Source organism: Pinus tabuliformis, chromosome 5_1 (assembly GCF_031772625.1).
Source record: "Pinus tabuliformis cultivar Carrire ecotype Pingquan chromosome 5_1, CPIR1, whole genome shotgun sequence".
Classification (NCBI taxonomy): Eukaryota; Viridiplantae; Streptophyta; class Pinopsida; order Pinales; family Pinaceae; genus Pinus; species Pinus tabuliformis.
Window position 1 is genome coordinate 573,902,077 of NC_142305.1, and position 21,146 is coordinate 573,923,222.

Here is a 21,146-nt window from a genome sequence, read left to right on the forward strand (position 1 = left end):
GTAAGGAAACATGTTAATGGCCCAAGACCCACAGGCATCTAGTAGGACTGAAAGCCGACTGAAAGCCTACCCTCTTACGGACCGCCAGCAGGTTATTCTAAGTGGCGTGGTTTTCCTTGAATAAGAGTGATGAGTAAACCTCCATTAGCGGATAAGAGAGTTTGTCCTCACCACTGGTTTGACCACTAAATTATGATAGGTTTTCCCACCCTTTGAAAAAAAGTCAAATTCATATGCTCATATATTAATCTTGCTCTTTTGGTGAAGTATGATCCTGTGAGAGATATTTATTCATATTTAGGGATATAGAGAGCTTTAGAACATAGTTTGAAGATGGATAAAGTGAGATCATGAAATGGAATGAAATGTATATTTTTATATATATAGTGTATGAATACCTCAATATTTAGAACTAAGTATCTTATATCTACAATATTATATATTTTAACTTTGTCTGAGAATTTTTGTAAGTTATGAATCATGGGCTTCTTTACAACTTCAAAAGTGGTTGAATAACGATGCTCCTTTCTTGCTAGTACTTATCTTTACATCTACAAGACATATGTTAATTCTTGTTTGGTTTCTTTTGAGCTTATGCACTGTAGAAAGAGATCTTCAAAGATTAAGATATTAATGATGCTAGATTCTGGATAGATATCATTGTTAAGGCAATGTTTCCATGAACAATTAACCACACAATACAGAGAAAAGAAAAATTGAATTCTTACTATTATTAAAAAATACATTTTCAAGTATTTATTTATGATAATAAGGAACATTGTTAAAGCACTTCTTGTGATAGATTGCTGGTCCAAATCCACATATTTGTATTCTTATTATTATTAAAATATACATTTTCAAGCACTTATTTATAATAATAAGGAACATTGTTAAAGCACTTCTTGTGATAGATTACTGGTTCAAATCCACATATTTGTATATTTTAATTCAAAAACGTGAATGAAATTCTTACCAACATATTCATAAGTTAAAAATCCAAAAATAAAACAATCATAAATAGTTAGTTTACTATGGAGGAATCATTATATTGATTAAGCATGAAATTACGGTACAAATGATTCAGTGATTAAAACAGTATATTATAATGACAATGGTGGCGACGCTGGTGATTCCAGTTTTTATTATGTTTCCTATTTGTAGCTTTTATGTTTCCTATCTGTAGCTTCATGTTCTATTCTGATAGGCCTCATTCTGATAGGCCTCTCAGCTATTAGACTCTCTGATGTGGTCTTCTTCATGAAATCCATCAGAGTATGATGTATATATTGCCTCAATATAATATATGTGCTTTTCTTTCTTAAAAAAAAAAAAGAAGAAGAAGAAGAAAGAGTAAATATTTCATAGTCTCTTGAATAAGAAGGTAATTCAAGTAAGACATAATTGACTCAACAATATCATCATTTCTTTGTGTCAATGCAATCTATAAGTTAATAAAGAAAAATACAAATTACAAATAGTTTAAGTTATTTTTTTAATTAAAAAGTAAAATAACTTTTTAAGTTAAATACTATTTTTTATGATATATTTATCATTATAACTTTATTATACATATGTTTATATTTATTTAACTTATGTATTTTTATAAATTATCATATTTTTTTCCATATAAAAATATTATAATGTGAAGTTGACTAAATTTTAAAAGTAATATATGATATTTATTTAGTTTAGGTAATGTATTATATTATTTAGTTTATTAAATTTTAAAAGATTCTCTATAAAATATTAAGTTGAATAAAAACACTATTTTAATTTAAATAAAAAACCAAGTTGAATAGAATATTTAGTATTCCAAAATAATCCAATATTTATAATAAAATCAAGTTAGATAGAATATTTATTTAGATAGCTTACAACATTTATAAAAAAATTAATAAAAATATTAAATTGAATAGAATATCTTATCACCAAAATAATTCAAAAATTCCGGAATAATAATATTTATTATGCCAGAATAGTTCAAAATTTATAATACAATATCAATGAAATAGAATATGTATATAGTCAACTTACAATAATATAAACTACTTTTTGAATTAAAATATCAAGTTGAATGAAATATCTATTATGCCTATTAATAAAATATCTTGGTAGAATAAAATACTTATTATTCCCTTCCAGATATATCTTGGTAGCATAAAATACTTATTATTCCCTTCCAGCTATATCTTGGTAGAATAAAATACTTATTATCCCCTTTAAGATTTGTACCTGTGGGTTAAAAAACCATTCTTAAGAGTTCAAAAACGCCATTTTTCCATGGTAGTTCCCTCTCCCTGAAATCAGTAGTTTTTGTAACTGCTTTGTTGTCTGCCAATATATAATGCATGAGATGAACTAAAAAAAAAGTAATCACTATCTCTGTTTCTGAAAATATTCCATTTTAAAGAATGTAAAAAACACATCATCATCTTCCATGTTTATGTTCCTTGTAATGGGCAGATGGGGTTGAATCAGGAAAACTAGTGGAGATTTAGGAACTGGTATCAATCGGGGAGTCCATTTCTTGGAAAAATATGAACAGTTATGCCAAACAAAGTCAAAGGCTTTAGAATGAAAACATTCTGTGACAGCTAGACTTTAAGCACTGTGATTGATGCAGTTTTCACTGAGAAATAAGTGTTCTTTTATGTTTAATTTTCATGAGGAAGGGCTCTGTCAATGAAAGCCCTGAGTAACAATAAGGTCAAGACAACTGTAACAAGGAAAAAAAAGTTAGATTTCAGAGATCTTAACCCAGAAACATGGTAAGAAAAATGACATAGAACAAGTTATGCTTATTGCACCTTAAGAAATCTGTGATTATCCATGGCAGCAGTGAATTCCCAAATTATTCTCTAAAATTCTGAGAATGGTGCACCTAAGCTTTATGGTATTTTTAGGGAGAGTTTTGTTTAGGTATTAGCGTAAACAGAACACAATTTAATTTTAGGAAATTTGTATTTCCAATACTATCCTATGGCTGAGAATTTCAAATGATACTTGAAAACCATAGTCAACGATGCTGTCTATAAAAGAAAATGATTATAAAAGAAAATGATTTTAAATAGGCTGCCTGTATACTATAATTCATTTGGCCAGTAAACGAAAATGATTATAAAAGAAAATGATTTTAAATAGGCGGCCTGTAAACTACAATTCATTTGGCTGGTAAACTTTTTCATCATCGGAATAGTGAGTGACTCCGTCGCTCCGGTCCTCTCTCGGTGGTAGAGCAACTAAAGTTTCAATTTACTTATTGGGTAGGGGGCGATGGTCGAGCCCGCCGGTCCTCTCCCAGTGATCGAGCAACTAAAGTTCCTTGTTTTAAACCTAGTTGCAACAAATTTATATGCATATGAACAATTATGAATTGCTTTTCAGATGAAAAAAAAAAAAAAAAAAAAAAAAAATTATTTTAATGTCAACAAGACTAAAAAAACATATCATATAAAACAGTAATTTCACCACTTCTGTACTTTTCCATATACCATCTCCATACTACTTTAACTCCTTTATATATACAATCTCCTTACTTTCTTTTGACTTCTTTCGCATATGTCAACAAAACTAAAAAAACATATCATATAAAACAATGATTTCACATTCACCACCTATGTACTTTCCCATATACCAGCTCCTTACCACCGTGGCTACTTTCCCATATAGAGTCTCCGTACCTTTGGGCTCCGCTGATTTTAATGTGTGGAAAACATTAGAAAATGGACACGTATGAAAACCGCCCGCCGCAGCGACGAGGCAGAAATTTAAGACCATGAAATCTTGAAAACGCGGAAACTTCGGTGCAGTCAATTGTTTTAATCCCGATATCGTATGAAGCTGAGGTGCAGCTATCTTGGCCGCTACTGTGGTGCCGCGTGTAATTGAAAAAGTCCGTTGTTGGGTACAGGAAAACGCCAAATTGTAATGTGGTTCTCAATGAGTCAGATGTTTTGGATTTTCTAACCAACCTCTTTTAACACGTGGTTTTTGACCCTTGTGGTTGGGTAATTTTTTGGTTTTTCTTTTCTATTTTTAAATTTGGCAGAGGTTTTTTTTAAATGGTTACAGGTTTTTCATAATAGTAATTTGACTCATGTAATTGGTAAAAAATAAATGTTTTACATATTTTTTTAATGTTAAATTATTTAAATATAAATATATTTTAAATAAAATAAATTATTATAAAATTGTAATAAAAAGAAGATCAAATTTAAAATTAATTTTCAGTATTAATCAAATTAGTGAATGAAAAAGAAAATTATTAAAAGTTAAAATAATATATTTTTTTTGGATTTTTTGAAAATTTAAAATTAAGTTTTTGAAAAATTTAATTAATCTAAATGAAATATATAAATTTAAATTTGGATTAAATAAATAATTATAAAAAATTAAATTATAGCATTTATGTATATGAACATTAATATAAATATATGATGATTAATTTAGTTCTTAGAGGTTGAGCCTTCTTCATTAATTAAAGTATATTTGTAATTGAGAGGTCAGGGGTTCAATTCTCTCAACACTCTAGGGGTCAAGTTTCGTGGTTGAGTGGACAACAAAGTGATCCTTTGGGGTGGATGTGATTGGTACAATGTGATCTCTTCTGGTGGACTACTTGGTACAAATATTCTGAATATTATGTAGACATTTGAGTCTATAAACCACATAGAAAAAAATGGCTTTTAATGTTGGATTCAGGGTGACAATATAAATATTGTTATGGCCATTTTTAAATGAAAAATATCTTTGATTAATATTTATATATATTAGTTATAAATAATATAAAAATTAAAAATATAATATAATAAATATATATATATTAATTTAAAACAATGTAAAATATAACAGAAAAAATGTTTCATTAAATGATATTTTAAGGTCTATGAGACCATTAGTTCCATGTTTTCCCTTTTTGCAATTCAATCATTTTCCAATTCAAATTGATGATGAGGTAACCCAACCTTCCAACAATCCCCTGGCTAAAAAGACAATGCCATTAAACCGATGCTAACATGTTCTTATAACTTTCTCTGATGTCTTTGAATGCATCACATTCCAAAATGAAATGTTTTTCCAATTCCACAGTGGCAGAGGTGTAAAATATACACACTCATTCTTCCCAAGCTTCTTTAGGTCTTTTCCACCGTCATGTTTCACACTAAAGTTGATGTGAGTTGGTCCTTAATTGAGCAATAAGAACCTTTGCCCTCCTTGAAATGCTAGCTCCAATGAACTCTTTTTGTTGTAGATGAGACGTAGGGTTGAATTCCTCAATGTAATATTTCTTCTTTCTACCCATCTCTAATTTTGACTTTCACTTCTTCATAAAGTCTATGGACAACAGCTATATAATGCACAGAAATTTCAAGCTCTTCCATTCTAGGCCACAACTTAGCCCTAGGGACTGTGTCAAATGTTTTTTTGAAGTCAACAAAGCAACAAAATACTTCTTCTTTGTCCTCCCAAACCTTTTCAACAATGTATCTCAATGTGATACCATGATCCACTGTAGAATGTTTGAGCTTAAAACCTGCTTGTCCTCTTGCCCTCTATTATTTTACTTCTTCCCACTTACTAATTATGTCTTCTACCATGTTTTCGAAAAGCTTTGCAAACAATGGATTGATCATAATTGTTTTATAGTTGGATGGATTATTAATGTCTCCACTTTTAAAAAGGGGTATTGCTAGGTGAGTTGTCCAGACTCTTGGAAATCCTTGTTGAATGATGTTGTTGAATATTTCCATGGTGTGCGGTGCAAGAGTGTTCATTCCCCATTTTAGATACTCTGCTTGAAGTTCAACCAAGTCCTTTGCCTTTCCTATTTTCAGCTTCTTAATTCCATTCTCCACCTCCTGTAACGTGAAGAGCTTTGAATTTGTGTTGATCCTAGGGGGGGCTCCACCTCAAATTCTTTCTCATAGATTTGCCTTGCATATTCAAACCATTGATTGGCTGTAATATTATTTTCAGTTTGCTTCTTCCTTGGTTGCAGTTGCTGCCAGAAAAGCTTTGGATTATTCTTGCTTAAATATATTAACTCTTCTCTCCTTGTTTGTATGAACTCATCTTTTCTCCTTTTTCGTATCTGCTTATATAACTTTACATTCGTCTTCTCCTTTCCTGCCTTTTTCAAGTTTCTCCTTGCCATTTTGCATTCCTCATCAAACCAAGCATTTACAGGAAAACAATTTGATTCTAATTTCCTATTTTTTGCTCTTTTGTACTTCTCAAGTGTACTTTTGTAACATACCCCGGTAACCTCACATGTAAAAGCAGGGAGTTAGAATTTTTTTATACAAATTACCATCAATTAATTATCCAAATCACAACTCCACATTCCTCATTATCCTTTAGATATAATGTTCATTAATGCATAAAGTAAAATGCAATAGAGGACAGTAAGTTGCATAACCATTGACAACCACTGTTGTAGTATATTATCATAAACTGTCTCATGAACCTTGCACCCATTTCATGATTTCCTTAACCATATTAATTAATCACATACTTGGACATTAGGATTATCACATCAAATAAACAACCATCATCATCAAGGACTCAACATCATCAAACTGACACAAAAGGCAATCACACCAATGAACACTGATATACCCCGGAAACCCCGTAGGGTGAAAACCAGCAAACGTTTAATCTTATTATTAAATGCTCGTGAGGGTTTTCACCCCTCACTCAATGGCTTATAAGGGATTCCATCCCTTAACCATTGTTATAAAATCATTACAATGAATTATCATTAAGTTGTCACATAACTAGCTAAAAGCTAATACATTTTCCATAAAACCCTTTACTTACATACCGCCACATGCAACATTCCTTGTGGCATGATTGTTCTAGTAATGTACAATCCTGCAACTCGTACTCATCTGCATGGACCATTAATCATTTTCCTGCCACAACGTTAAATATAATCTATGCCTTGCGCAAGTAATCCAACTTTACCTGCCCATGTTATCATTATCAACATTGACATCATGATTACATTTATAAATAATCATATTAACTAGCATTTCCCTTCGCATAAGCACATATTCTTAGAGGACAAAATTCTAAGGCATTCCTTTGAAGGGACTAACCAAAACATCAGTTATAATCTTCTTACATGAAAATTTACATAAACTTTATCAAAAGATCTAGTCTTGTAGCTATTACTTTTGATGCATGCAAATATATAAAGCAATCTCACACAACCTGTAGTCTTTTCCCGCATGCGAATATATATCCTTTCTAATGATAGCTAACATAAATCTCGTGTGCATACACACCTCATTCAATAAGAAACTAAGATAATAATTATGTTAGCATAAAAGTAATCTCATATCATTTTCCTAAAGAGAATGACTCAATAGTTCTTCAATCCATACAAAGAATATATCTCTATAACACATTGACTATACTTTGTGCATCCAATAGCTTATCATAAGAGCCCTCCTTTAATGTATGCAACACATATTCCCTTTTCTACAATTCTATCAACATTTCATGTAAACAATTTCATAATTCTTTCTTAGGAAGTCATTATAACCTCATTTCTCTATCTCCCTATATGAAGGTTTCTCATGCTTCCTTTTCGAGAAATTATTATCGATATCCATCTTTATGCATAAAAATCAAGATACAATAACAAGGTTAACTTACCCTTTTATGCACCAAAATCAAGAAATCGACACAACTCATCTAACAAGACAATCTTTTCAAGAGATTATTATTTTCAAGAAAGTTAACATAGTCACATTCTCTGTGTACACACAAAATCATATTTCCAAAGTCACAATAGCCACCCTTATGTGTAGGCAACATGTGTTTTTCCTAACACAATTACTTTTACTTCAATGCACATAATCTTTTCATGAAACAAGTAAGGATTCTTGATATGATATGAACACTATTCATATGTCTTTTAAGAATAGGAAACACTATTTTTGTTTCAAGAGATCTCTCATAAAAGCCTTCATTTTCATACATGAAGTATGCACACTTTTTTTTTAAGATGAAACTATATTTATGTGTATATAAAACATACTCTTTCTTCAAGAAAATTAGAAATGAATATCTATGTGCCTAGAAGCACATCTTTAGTTATTTCTATCATGCATGTAATGCATAATTATTTCACTAGAAACTTAGAAATTAGCTAGTATCACAACGCAATTAGCATATATCCTTTTTCAAGAAACTTTTATTAAATAAAAATGCATATTTTAATTCAAGAAAAATTGGCCACTTTTCACACTATGACCTCAGGAAGTTTATATGCCTCACCATCTTTTCTCAAGAAGATATTTTAGCTATATTTTGTCTATTTAGCAAGGATTTTGTTCAAGAAAATGACAAGTGACCCAGCGTTTCACACACAAGACTCACATGTAGTCTTTCTAAGAGGAACTACATATTTTCTTTATAAGAAAAACTACATATTTTTCTCATTTCTCTTTGCATACTATTATGCATATATTATCTATATTTGGTAAAAAAAAATCCTTCAAGAAGATACCCAAATAAAACATACACATATTTTTCTTCAAGAAAGCGAGCAAGTTACTTATCTTTTCATGGATTGAGCGTCCAACAGTGAAGGAAATGTAGCCTAAAACAATAAGTTCTTGATTTTCTGCTACGATTTTATCCAACAGTGGAAAATGTTGAACCAGATCCGTTTCTTCACAAATGCCATTGAAAGAGCGTTTGGACTCCCAGACATCTGAGGAGTATGGCAGAGCCTCCAGCACTCGGCAGTGCTTTCTGAGTGTGGCCGACATGATTGAATGACGGCCCAGAGATTTGAACATGGAACATAATGGTGGTGATAATTCGGCTGCAGCAAAGAACTACTCTGCCAATATGAATAACCGAGCAGATATGATACAAGTTATATCAAGATTGGCTTTTTGTAACTCTGGGGAAGCTATATACTTATATAGCTGTGCAACCTGACTTTTATTGGGAGTCTGCCAAACGGCAAGGGAGGTTAAAGAAGAGCATGGAAGATTGGAGACGGCAAGCAGAGCTCTTCCCACTAATAATCATGGCAACTCTTAAGACGTGACCCCCAAGCTCCTTCCAATTCCCGGTTCTCTCCTTTCTTTTCTCATCCTTATCAAGAATTAGTTTTCATAACTGATTCGTAACTTTTTTATTTTTATTTTACCATGAGTTATTTTAGGGATGTTACAACTATTAATTATTTTTGTTAACTCATGACTATTGAAGCTTTTGAAACCAGTTTTCTCCTTCAGAATTAATCTCTCTAACATTGTCTTGAAAATAGTACAATTTTCTTGTGTTAGAAGAATTTTGCCCCTTGATAGTGATTGTCAAGAGCATTGGGTTTTCCTCCTATGCTGCCTTTCTTCTAACCACGATAACCTTATATAAATTGGGTTATGGTCTGATTTTAATTCCCAAATATGCTCTCCAATACTAACTTCGTCTATTTTTTCTATCAAGCTTTCTGAACACATCACATAGTCAACGACACTTGCCCCATTGTATCCATTGTATGTGTTGCAAGTAAAGTTCCCAGACCTTTTCCATCTATCTAGACCATTGCAAATAATTAAGTTGAAAGCCCCACATAGTGTAAGCAACTTCTCTCCAAAATGATTGCTAGTCAAATGAAGGAAAATGAGTTAATGTAAGTTCAGTTTCATTTTGTATTTATTATTTTTGAATGCCATAGCATTGAAATGTTTTAATTATAATAATGTTTTTATTTTCAATTATTAATATAATATAAAGGAGATGTTCAACCTTAATTTAAAAGATAAAAAAAAAATTTAAAAATTGTTAGCATAGAGCAATAGACAATTCCAAAACACCGTGGAATACAAGAATAATAAAAAATACTTTAAACTAATTATGATATTAACCGTCATCATTAACATCATCACACACATTTAAAAATATATATAATTATTTAATTTATCTGAAATATTAGATATCAACTTGATTTTAAATATAAATGAAATTTGAGCACTGAGAGTTCCATAGTTATTCATATTGCTTGAGACTTTCGGATATAAATTGTGTAGAGGTTTTCCTTGTCCATGATAGCTTATCAACTTATGAATTGTCAAGGGATGGAGGGTCAACAAATTTTAAGGTCAAATAAATGTATATCCGAATAAATGAAAAATTAGATGAAAAATAAGAATGTGCATTCCACTTTGATTGTGCAAGGTTACTCATCAAGTCTGTGATTTCAATAAATTCTTCCTTGATTTTAGAGAAATTAGACCGAAAAACCCAATGACAATTATTATTGACCAGTAAAAACTTTTGAAATTAAGTATAGAAATTTAAATTTTAAATTAAGTCAAAGTTTGAAGATAGATTAATATATTTATTTATTTTATTAATTTCATTTTTAATAAATAGAAGAATTTCCAGAAAAACATAAAAATTATTAAATGGTTAATAGTTTAGCTAAATTATAATAAACCGACTGAATGGTAGTGGACAAAGGAGAAAGTTTTCTAAATAAATTTATTTATAATAACCTAAAAAGTATATATATATTTAGATTAATAACTTAGATTATATATAGAGAGAGAGTAAGCATTGAGCAATATTATTTATAGAATTAATAGCTAAAATTATTTAATTTAATAAATTTTAATTTAGTCAAAATTGGAAAATATATATATATATTTCATTTTTAATAAATGAAAAATCTCCAAAAATTTAAATATTATTAAATGGTTAATAGTTTAACTAAATTAATATAAGTAAAATGAATAATAAAGAAAAAAAAGAAAGTTTTATAAATAAATTTATTTATAATAATAACCTAAAAATATATATTTAAAATAATAACCTAAATTATATATAAGTAAATATATATATATATATATATATATTATATAGAGTAAGTAAATATTGAGTCAAGGCTAAAAGTGATTTTAATATAAGAATATTTTTTAATTAATATTATTTATTTAACTATTAATCCTATAAATAATATTAATTAAAAAATACTCTTATTAAAATCATGAACCTTATTAAAGTATTGAATCAAGGTTCATGATTTTAATAATAAAAGTATTATAATACAGATGTAAAAGTATTGAATCATGGATTTTAATAAGAGTATTTTTTAATTAATATTATTTACAGGATTAATAGTTAAATAAATAATATTAGTTAAAAAATATTCTTATATTAAAATTATTCTGAGCCTTGACTCAATATTTAATATGTATATAAAATTTAGGTTATTAATCTAAATATATATTTTTAAGTTATTATAAATAAATTTATTTATAAAACTTTCACCTTTGTCTTTTACTATTCATTCTATTTATTATAATTTAGTTAAACTATTAACCAATTAATAATATTTAATTTTTTTTTAGATTTTTTTTTTAAATGAAATAAATATATATATTAATCTATCTTCAAACTTTGACTTAATTTATGGAGTATTAAATTAAAATTTATTAAATTAAATAAACTTAGTTATTAATCCTATAAATAATATTAATTAAAAAATTCTTTTTATATTCAAATCATCGTGAGCCTTGACTATATATATATATATATATATATATATATATATATATAATCTAGGCTATTAATCTAAATATAATTAATGGTGAACCACTACTTAGTTAGGGAACCTTGACCCTCGACGCGTGAGGGTCAAAGTTGAGTTGATGTTAGGGAGGCGCACCGCATTGCCTAATAAGAATGGTACCACTCATGTCAGCAGACATCGGCGGGCTAGAGGGTGCGACCAGGATCGGTGTACCTGAGGGCTAACCTCCTTTGAGGGACCGCATCTTACTGATGGACTTACCTAACTTGAGGGGGCTCAATAGTTGTAAAAACCCTGACCTAACTTGAGGGGCTCCTCCAGCGAGAAGGCTTACCTAACTTGAGGGCTCCTGAGGGAAACCTTGATGGTGTTCAAGCCTACAAACAACCACCCATTCTTTTAGGGATGGGGTCACTTTTGGGGATGGGGTGTCCCTGGACTCCTTTTGGTGTCCCTTTTGGGGGTTGTCGTTGAATACCCTAAAGGGTAACACTTTTTGCTGTGTACTTATATATATATATATATATATATATATATATATATATATATATATATATATATATATATATTTGGGGATGGGGTGTCCCTTGACTCCTTTTGGTGTCCCTTTTGGGGGTTGTCGTTGAATACCCTAAAGGGTAACACTTTTTGCTGTGTACTTTTATTTATATATATATATATATATATATATATATATATATATATATATGTTATTATAAATAAATGTATTTATAAAACTTTCTCCTTTATCTGATATTATAATGAATTATTTTCATTGGTCTTAAATTTAAACAAAATTATATTGTTAAAAATTTTAAATAAAAATTATTTATAAAATTTGATTTCTGACTAATTTTACTAGTTTAAAAAAAAAAAATTAAATATATAGCTTTAAAAAATTATATTTAATAATAATTACTCAAAACTAATCCATAACAATAACATTCCAAGAAATATATATATATATATATATATATATATATATATATATATATTATTGAAAAAATTAAATAAATTATATAAAAAATAATTTAAAAATAGTAGTTCATTATCAATATTTGTATGTAATAATTAATAATAATAATAATAATAAAATCTCAATGGGTGTGGCTCAATAAATTTGGCGACGCGGGTAACATAGCCCATCACTATAAGTGCCCCTCCCACATTTTCCCAATTTCACTGGCCTACCAGGGTAAACATGAGATGAAGATTTACTATGACATGACCTGATCTCCCAACTCTAGTTAAGTAAGTAGGGCCTACAAACTAACCACCGATTGAAAACTCACAACATCCCTCAGGGCTACAGGACGCTCAAGGGCCAAAGATCCACCCTAGGTGACCAAACCCTGAGTTGAGGTTCCTTTTCACTGACCTAGGCTCTCAACCGCATGTATGACAAGGCCTCGGTGCAATTGAAGGCCTCTAACTACGTGCACAACACTACCTCCATGCAGTTGTGACCCAATTTTTCGAGTTTAGAGGGTGCGGTTCCAAGATCTAAGCCACAATTCCAGGTCAGCCTCCAAACCACTACCCAAAACTGCCTGAGACTTTCCAGAATCATAATAGACATGACAACAAAGTTAAAAATTCAAAATTGAGTCAGAAACTTGACCTAGACTGGCTAGAATATATGAGACATTTTGTCACATGGTAAACATGTAAGCTACATGTCATGAATGCATATCTTATCATAATAGTAGAAGATTCACCTGACAAATACCAAGAAGGTCCTATGCCCTCTCCTCATAGTTGCAACACCACTTATTAGTCCATACATTCATCAACCAATCAATAGATAAACCATTCGTGACAACGGCCATAAATAACATACATTATGTAACCAACAAATAACCAGTAAATAACCAGCATAGGAACCATGGCAACTTAGTCATAATATCACTAACATGACCGCTACAAATATACATGAATCATAAGAGAAGAATAACTCTTATTAATATATGAAAAAACCAACCAAGTTAGGGACTTCCACTTACCACCCGACCATAGATTGTGTTGAACCAAATCTCTCTTTCAGCCAATCACCCCTACACCATATTCCAAGCATGAATTTGGGATATCATGGATTAAACTAAAACAAAACCAAACGAGGGCTTCTAGAGGGCAAACCACCTCAACCCTCAACCATAGTGATTCCACCTCCACGGTCGGACATCATTAACACTAACCAGATCAGTTTCTACCCAAATTGTCTAAGGATCCATGAACTAGTAACTCAACCAACAACCTTCCAGGGCTCCAAAACGTTTTTCCAACCCAACTCTAGGGACTAGTAACTCAACCCACTAAGGGCTCTAAAGTGTTTGTCCCAACCTAAGCTCCAAGACTAGTAACTCAATCCACGTTGTTCCAGGATTTCCAGAGTGTAATTGTTCCAACCCATATCCATAAGGAATTATGAGCACCAATCATAAAACAATCAAGTGGAAAACCCACAACACCATGGCTATCGAGGAAATGGCAAGGAAAGGCTAAAAAATTATCAATCCAAATAAATCTCCATTCCAATGACAACATATAACCAAAAAATCACATGCATATACCATGCATCCACAAATCAACAAGGAAATCACACATGCAACCTGTTACCTGCAAAGCAATCCAGTTGTAGTTGTTGATCCACTTGTTCCCTTGCACTTTCCTTCTTTCTCCAAATCCAATGTATGCTAAAGTGCTCCAAGAATACTCTAAGTGTGTAAGAGTATGAGAGAATGGGAGAATGGGAGAAAGCTCCCACACTAAACTGACAAAAAGCTAGTAACTGATCCTCAAAAACCTTTTTATCATTGAGGCATCTATTTTCTTCATTTTCCTTCATTTTTCCTTCAATTTCCCTCTCATGCATCAATGTCTCTTCACATTCCTTTTCTCTTATTTTCCTTTATTTCATAAATAAAATGCCAAATAATGGCACTTTTCCTTTTCCAATTTCCATAGCCATTAATTAAGCATTAGTGATACCCATCACTATGTTCTACCCAACATTCATCTTGGAATACGTGTCCCATGACCTTGGTATTACGTTTATTTACATGGAAAATCAACCAAGGGCTGTTACAAACCCCTCCCCATTGCGGGAACACCGTCCTCGGTGTTCAATGACACCTATGACTAGCAAACCACTAGAAACAAAACATACTGACGATGGAGCTTTATAACATAGCTCAATGTAGTATTTACAAAGACATCCTACAAACCATGACCAACATAACAATCATGACAATAACATCGCTTCTTAGGGATTTATAAAACAACTCAAGTTGCTCCAGACTTAGAGAGATAGGCAAGATCAGATTACGGGTAGCATCTGGACACTTTGTAATCTACAAATTATGATGATACTCATGCGAAACAAGACTTGTCTCTAATTGAAAATGTTGTAAAGAAACGAGAACCAATCGTTGAAAATTTTATATTCAAATACACCCAGTCGACATTGCTTTCAGGAAATTCAAAACAAAGATGCACAAATATGAAAGCAAAATCCTCTAAAGATTCTTCAGGTTTCATCCTAAGCTCATTTATCCTCTTTAACACATCTTGAAAATCATACTTGTCAATTGGTTGTTGGAGCTTACCGATGAGTTGTTCGAACAAATGAATGGGCGTCATTGGCAACGTGTGGCACCATTGCTTGGCACGACCTTCAAGGGTGAGGAAAAATAATATACAAGAAAACCCTTCATCATCGATCTCAAAAGATTCACAAAACTCGAGGAAATTAGAAATGTGTTAGTTGATGGTTGTTCCATCCTGACCATCAAAATTTAAGTGAGACAAGTGATGGAGATGCTCCCGGGGGATTGAAAATTAAAAAATAGACAAACTAGATAAACACCCCGGGAGGAAAATTTTTGTCGGAGCCATTAACAAATATGAGACTAAACTGTAGGTTCCAAGGGCTCAACTTGTCACCGGCCCTCCTTATAGCGCAATTTGTTGACGAGCCAAAATGTATCGCCAATGACTAAGGGGTCTCCCAGTGTGAAGTCCCAATTAGACCTCACACCGTTTGGGATAGGAGCCCCATCCGGTATGTGGGCTCGACTGCCACCATGAATGTTTTCTGCTCTTGGTTATCAAATGAGAAGGTTCTAGAGTGGGGAAAGAATGAAGTGCTCGGGCAGTGAAACAAAATCAGCCCAAGATTGACAAATTACAGAAAGAGGTGCAAACAAGTCACAACAACAATAAGAAGAGATAAATGATGAGAGGGATTAGTGAGCTAAAACCCCATCAGACATAATAAACAGGAACATGCCGGAGGTCAATTGTGAAGTAGTTCACAATAGGTCACCGACATGGAAAGGAACAAGTAAACACAGATTCGAAAGCGAAACATACATGCAACCACTATGTATTAGTACATAACATCTTGCGTATATGAAAGCACACATACAAATATGGTGAGGTACCAGACAACTAATACAACCACCATGAATAAGCATGGGAATCAGTGCAAAAGGTAAAAGAAAACATCTTATTGATATTGTTGCAACTTCAAATACATAACATGCAATTGGTCAATACCCAATAGTGGAACATAGGTTGTTCATACCGGTGCTCGATGCAAAAACCCTAAACCCACTGGAGGTCCACTCTACTAGCTACCAAGAGCTCAGTGGTCCTCGCTCTTAAGCATGAATCCACTATCTATCTTGGCCTCAACTCAAGTGCTAAAGTCCATTGTAATGAGGCCTAGGGAAACATTTATAGAGATGAGGTGATTGTTCACCTACCATGACCCTTAACCTTCCCTTGTGCCCCTTTAGATACCTCCATGACTCTTGAGTTTGCCTACTTCTTTCTCAAGCCAAGAACGATTTTTACATTCCCACATCAGTCCCAACATAGTGGCTGATATAATGGTGGGTGAAATTTACATTATGATGAAAGGGAGAGAGGGGAGGGATGTAGAGGATCATTGGAAGCCCTAAAATGCTTGTTTCCCATATATCCCAATGATGCAGATGCCTAGTCCTTGAACTAGCTAGTTCTCTTTCCACTATACTTCGCTCGCATATATCAATCCTATGGTGATGTGTCTTGGGGTTATTGATGGGTTCTTGAAGCTTGCAAGGGACCATCTGGCTTGCTGGAGGAGAACCTTAGCCAGGAAAGCTTCATGATAAAATTTAATTCTTTTACATGGACCAACATCTTGCTTCCTTCTTTCTAACTTTGAGACTCGTCCTCTACTACTATCAAAGGTATTCTCTTGCCATTTAGGTTGTTTCTCTAAGATATCATCCACATAATGAGCATTGAATGCATCTTTATGTCATGCAATGTCATCTGGCATAATGCTTAGAAATTGGATGGTATCTTCGTTATGTCAACAAAATGCTCGCGAACTTAACCCTGCAAGAACATACAACCATTGATTAATTATCAATATGAATTTACTTAAATAAGACAAGTAGAAAATATAAACAATAATAATAGGCAAGAATTCATGGCCCTTGATATATTGTCATCAAAACAAATCGGTCTTCCATGGTGCTTTATAATGGCTTTCATAATTCTTTGTATCATCATCTTAATATGTTCTCCAGGATGTATCCTAGCATATTGCTTGACACTGTGTGTTTTAGCAGTGAGATCGTCCTTAGGTCGTAGATTTTATGAGGAGGTCATAGGTGGGAGGTGGGTCACATCTTCAGTTGACATATGTGAGACCTGCAATGCGACTTTGTGATCTGGAAGGAGGTTGAAAATTTGTCACACATGATTGCGACTTAGGAAGAACAAAGATTCCTGAATCCAGATCGCATGGTCCCAACTCGCTGAAAGTTGCACATCTTGTGCTCGTATGGGGCATTGTATTGCGACTTGCGAGTTGTCATGGTGATCTTGGTGAAGAGTGACGATGTGACCCAATCCAAGTCACATTGTGGAGTGTGATTTACATGGGAAATTACGAGCTTCTCTTAATGCCTTCCACAACATCTTGAATTTCATAGCACTATACATGGCTCAAAACATATTGATGAGTTTTCTTCCCACCATCACTGCTTTTGTAGTAATATAAATCATGTCCTTTTCATTATGAGACCTCAGCCACTTTAATTTATCATATGCAACCAATAAACACCTCATACAATACAATGGACCTCTTTATACAATACGATGGTTACTACTTTGGTCGCACCCTACATCTCTTCTGGAAAGCTGGGTTGTAGCTTGGAAACACGACTTATGGAGGTCACTCAGTAACACGGTAACTAGGTCGCACTGCTGAGATTTTAAGACATGACTTCACGAATTTTGAGGGGTTGTAATGCGACTCAACGACTTGGTAGGCAGTGCGACCCCCTTGGAGTTTTCTAGGTCGCAACGCAATGCAGGTTGCATTTCTTGGCTACCCACTTGAGGTCCTTGAGTGCGACTTAGCGACCATTAGTCGCACAGTCGCATCTAGAGTGAGTTTGCACTTCTAGTACTTGTTTAAGGCTCCGAAATTGCAATCTTGCGACTCAGAGAAGCAGCATGGTTGCAGGTCATGTTTAGAGCTTCGTATCTGAGCATCATCTCCTGCGACTTCGCGACTTGCCCAGCTGTTGCGATGGTCAAGCCGAAGTCTCAACCTGCCATGGCGATGTAGTCATCAGCGCATGATGCATTCCTCTGGGTCTACCGTGAGATTTTCCCTGCTATAAAATTGATGATGTACCATCTGGTAATCATAAGTCGATCGTGAAAGCTAACCGGTGCTATGCTTTAGTCAAGACAGCTCGACAATTTGAGAACGTGGGGAGTCTTTGAACCAATAGATGATGTGTTTTATTTGTATAGAACTTCGTCTTCGGGATGGTCCATTGACAACAAGCTGAGGTCTCTACGGGGCATGAATTCATTATACACAACTCCAAACAACGGTAGTTGGTTATTACCGATTGTATTAAATCTGTGAAACAGACTCAGTTCCAGTTTTTGGGCTAACATAACAAGCTTAACAATGCTACCCTTGGTCGAAAATAGAGATGCGGTACACCCAATTCCCTCCTCCTGCGCGACAGGTTTGATTGGGAGGTGTCACGCTAGCCTTCACTTACATCGGGTCCTGCCAAGTAGACCTTCTCATCACTATGCGTTTCCTCATGCTCATACCCCAAAGGGTTTGCCAACAAAACGGTAACTCATTAAGAAGGGAGATATTCGCTTTTTATACATGAGTATCCCTCGACACATAGATGAGGTTATCAGCCTTAGCTAAACAATATGACTAACTCACTCAGAAAAAAAAGGCTACCACTATATAGACAAGCAAGGCCTTGAAGGTCTGAAGTCATTCCATGTTGTGCTATAGTTTAACTGTAATCGTCGAATCTGAACTTCTATTACATCGTGCCCATTCTTGATCTTCCCTTGAGGCTTAATATTCTTTTGAAGAGTCGAATCTGGTGGTCAAACAAAACCTCTTCAACGCGATGTTTGAAAATTTTCTTTTAAAGGTATGGTTTCAGATCACTTCCAAATGCATCATTTGGGCCACCATAGTTAATTCCATCACAAACCTTCTTGTCACCCTTGAGTGCGATGCATATCTTTGCATTTTTTTAACGAGAGGAAAATTAACAATTACCCCATAACGAGCGTTGTCCTAACTCCTTGTAATAATGCTTAAGGTTGAGAGAAAGATGGTGGCGGAGTTATTTCAACATATATATATATATATATATATATATATATATATATATATATATATATATATATATACACACACATACAACAACCACCGTTATGCCTAATATATGTATGTATATTAACAAAATAGTCTTCCCTGCTTACGTTCCCTCATTGTCAAAACCCTTCAAGCCCGCATTCGACATTAGTTTTGTGGCAAACGGTTGCTTTGTTGGACCTGTGCTCGAGCCACCTCTCCTTGATCCCTGCAGAGAAGGTGAAACAAACCAATCACTTTACCCAAACAACATACACATGTATATATTTGCACGTGGAAGCATGGAAATTAATGAAAATAATGGAAATAACTCATTAAAGGAACATGCATCCCAAGTATCCCAAATTAAGGAGCCATACATTGTACGGTTGAGTGAATTATGCTTTCACTTGGAAATCAGTTCAACATTCAAGCATCTTAATGGGCTTAGTAATTACAAGCGGTCATGGTATTATATGAGGTCCAAGGTAATTTCCTACTCATAGGATAAACGCTTAGAAATATCTTGTTAATACACATCTGAGAGTGAGTACTGGTTCAGATCAGGGTTGGACCTTCAATCACATATTCCAAAGTTATAAGGATGCAAGGGAAAGATATAATTCCCACAAACCCGCACATGCTGAGGTGAAGGATCTGCCAAGGGCCTGGGGAAAGAGTGTTGTTATGACTCCCACGATGATGCCATGTGATGTCGATGGGAGCGCATCACTAGAGGCATGCGGATATGGTGACAATAGGGAGGGAATCACTCCTCTGACAATCTAGGGTTTCTCCCAAACCCTAATATTGTCACTCTTACGGGAAGCCACCTTGAACGCATGTTTGTTCAAATATAGGACATCCACTGATCACGATGTGTATCATGCGAAGATGAGTTTTAAAATCATAAGAGAATCTTAACGCATTAATGAAGCCATTGACCTTCGAAACCCTAATGTGATTCTGAGGCCCATATCTGAGATAAAACATGATGCGTCAATGTGATGCATGAAACGTGAGTGAGCGCACCAAAGGGGTTGGATAGACAAGGTTGTTGAGAGAGCAACCGATTGGAGTCTTATCAAAAACCCTAAAAGCTCAGGGTGAGTGATGGGGTACCCAATTTTTTTGAATATGCCCAAAAATTTAAATGGTATTGTAGCATCTACAACAATTTAATAATTATAAATAAAAAGAATATTATATATATTTTTCATAGACTCAATTAAATTTATAAAAATCTAACTAAATCAAAATAAATTTTATTTAAAAAAATAATAAATAAATACAAATAATTTTTATCTATTTATATAATAACAATTAAAAGTTTTAACCAGGAAAACAAAAGTTACCGATGGTTACTTTTATATTTTCTCTTTCATACCGGCATTCTCCTTCCTTCACCTTTTAATGTTTATGGATCATTATAGTCAACTCAATCAAAGGCAACGTGCATTATTAATTTATTTTATTAACATTTGATCAAAGAGTAACGCGTGGGTTAATCCTTATTATAGTATTTCATTCAACTTGAAAATTGGTTCTAAATATTAAATTAAGTATATAAAAATAACAAATATTTATTTTATTAACATTTGACTGAGGACGAACGGATGGGTTTATCCTTATTACTATATTTCATATTATCCTTGGAAAATGGTTCTAAATATTGAATTTTAATGATTAATGACCTTTGATCTTAAATATATAAAAATAATAAATATTAATTTTATTATATGAGATTTGACGTGTAGGATAAGCAAAGAATAAAGACAAATAACACCTATTAGTGGACTTTGATGTGCAGGAATATATAGAAATGAGATGTTAACAAGAAGAATGAGATACTAGAAGATTCTTAATACGTTTAATATTGATTCCAATGATATTATT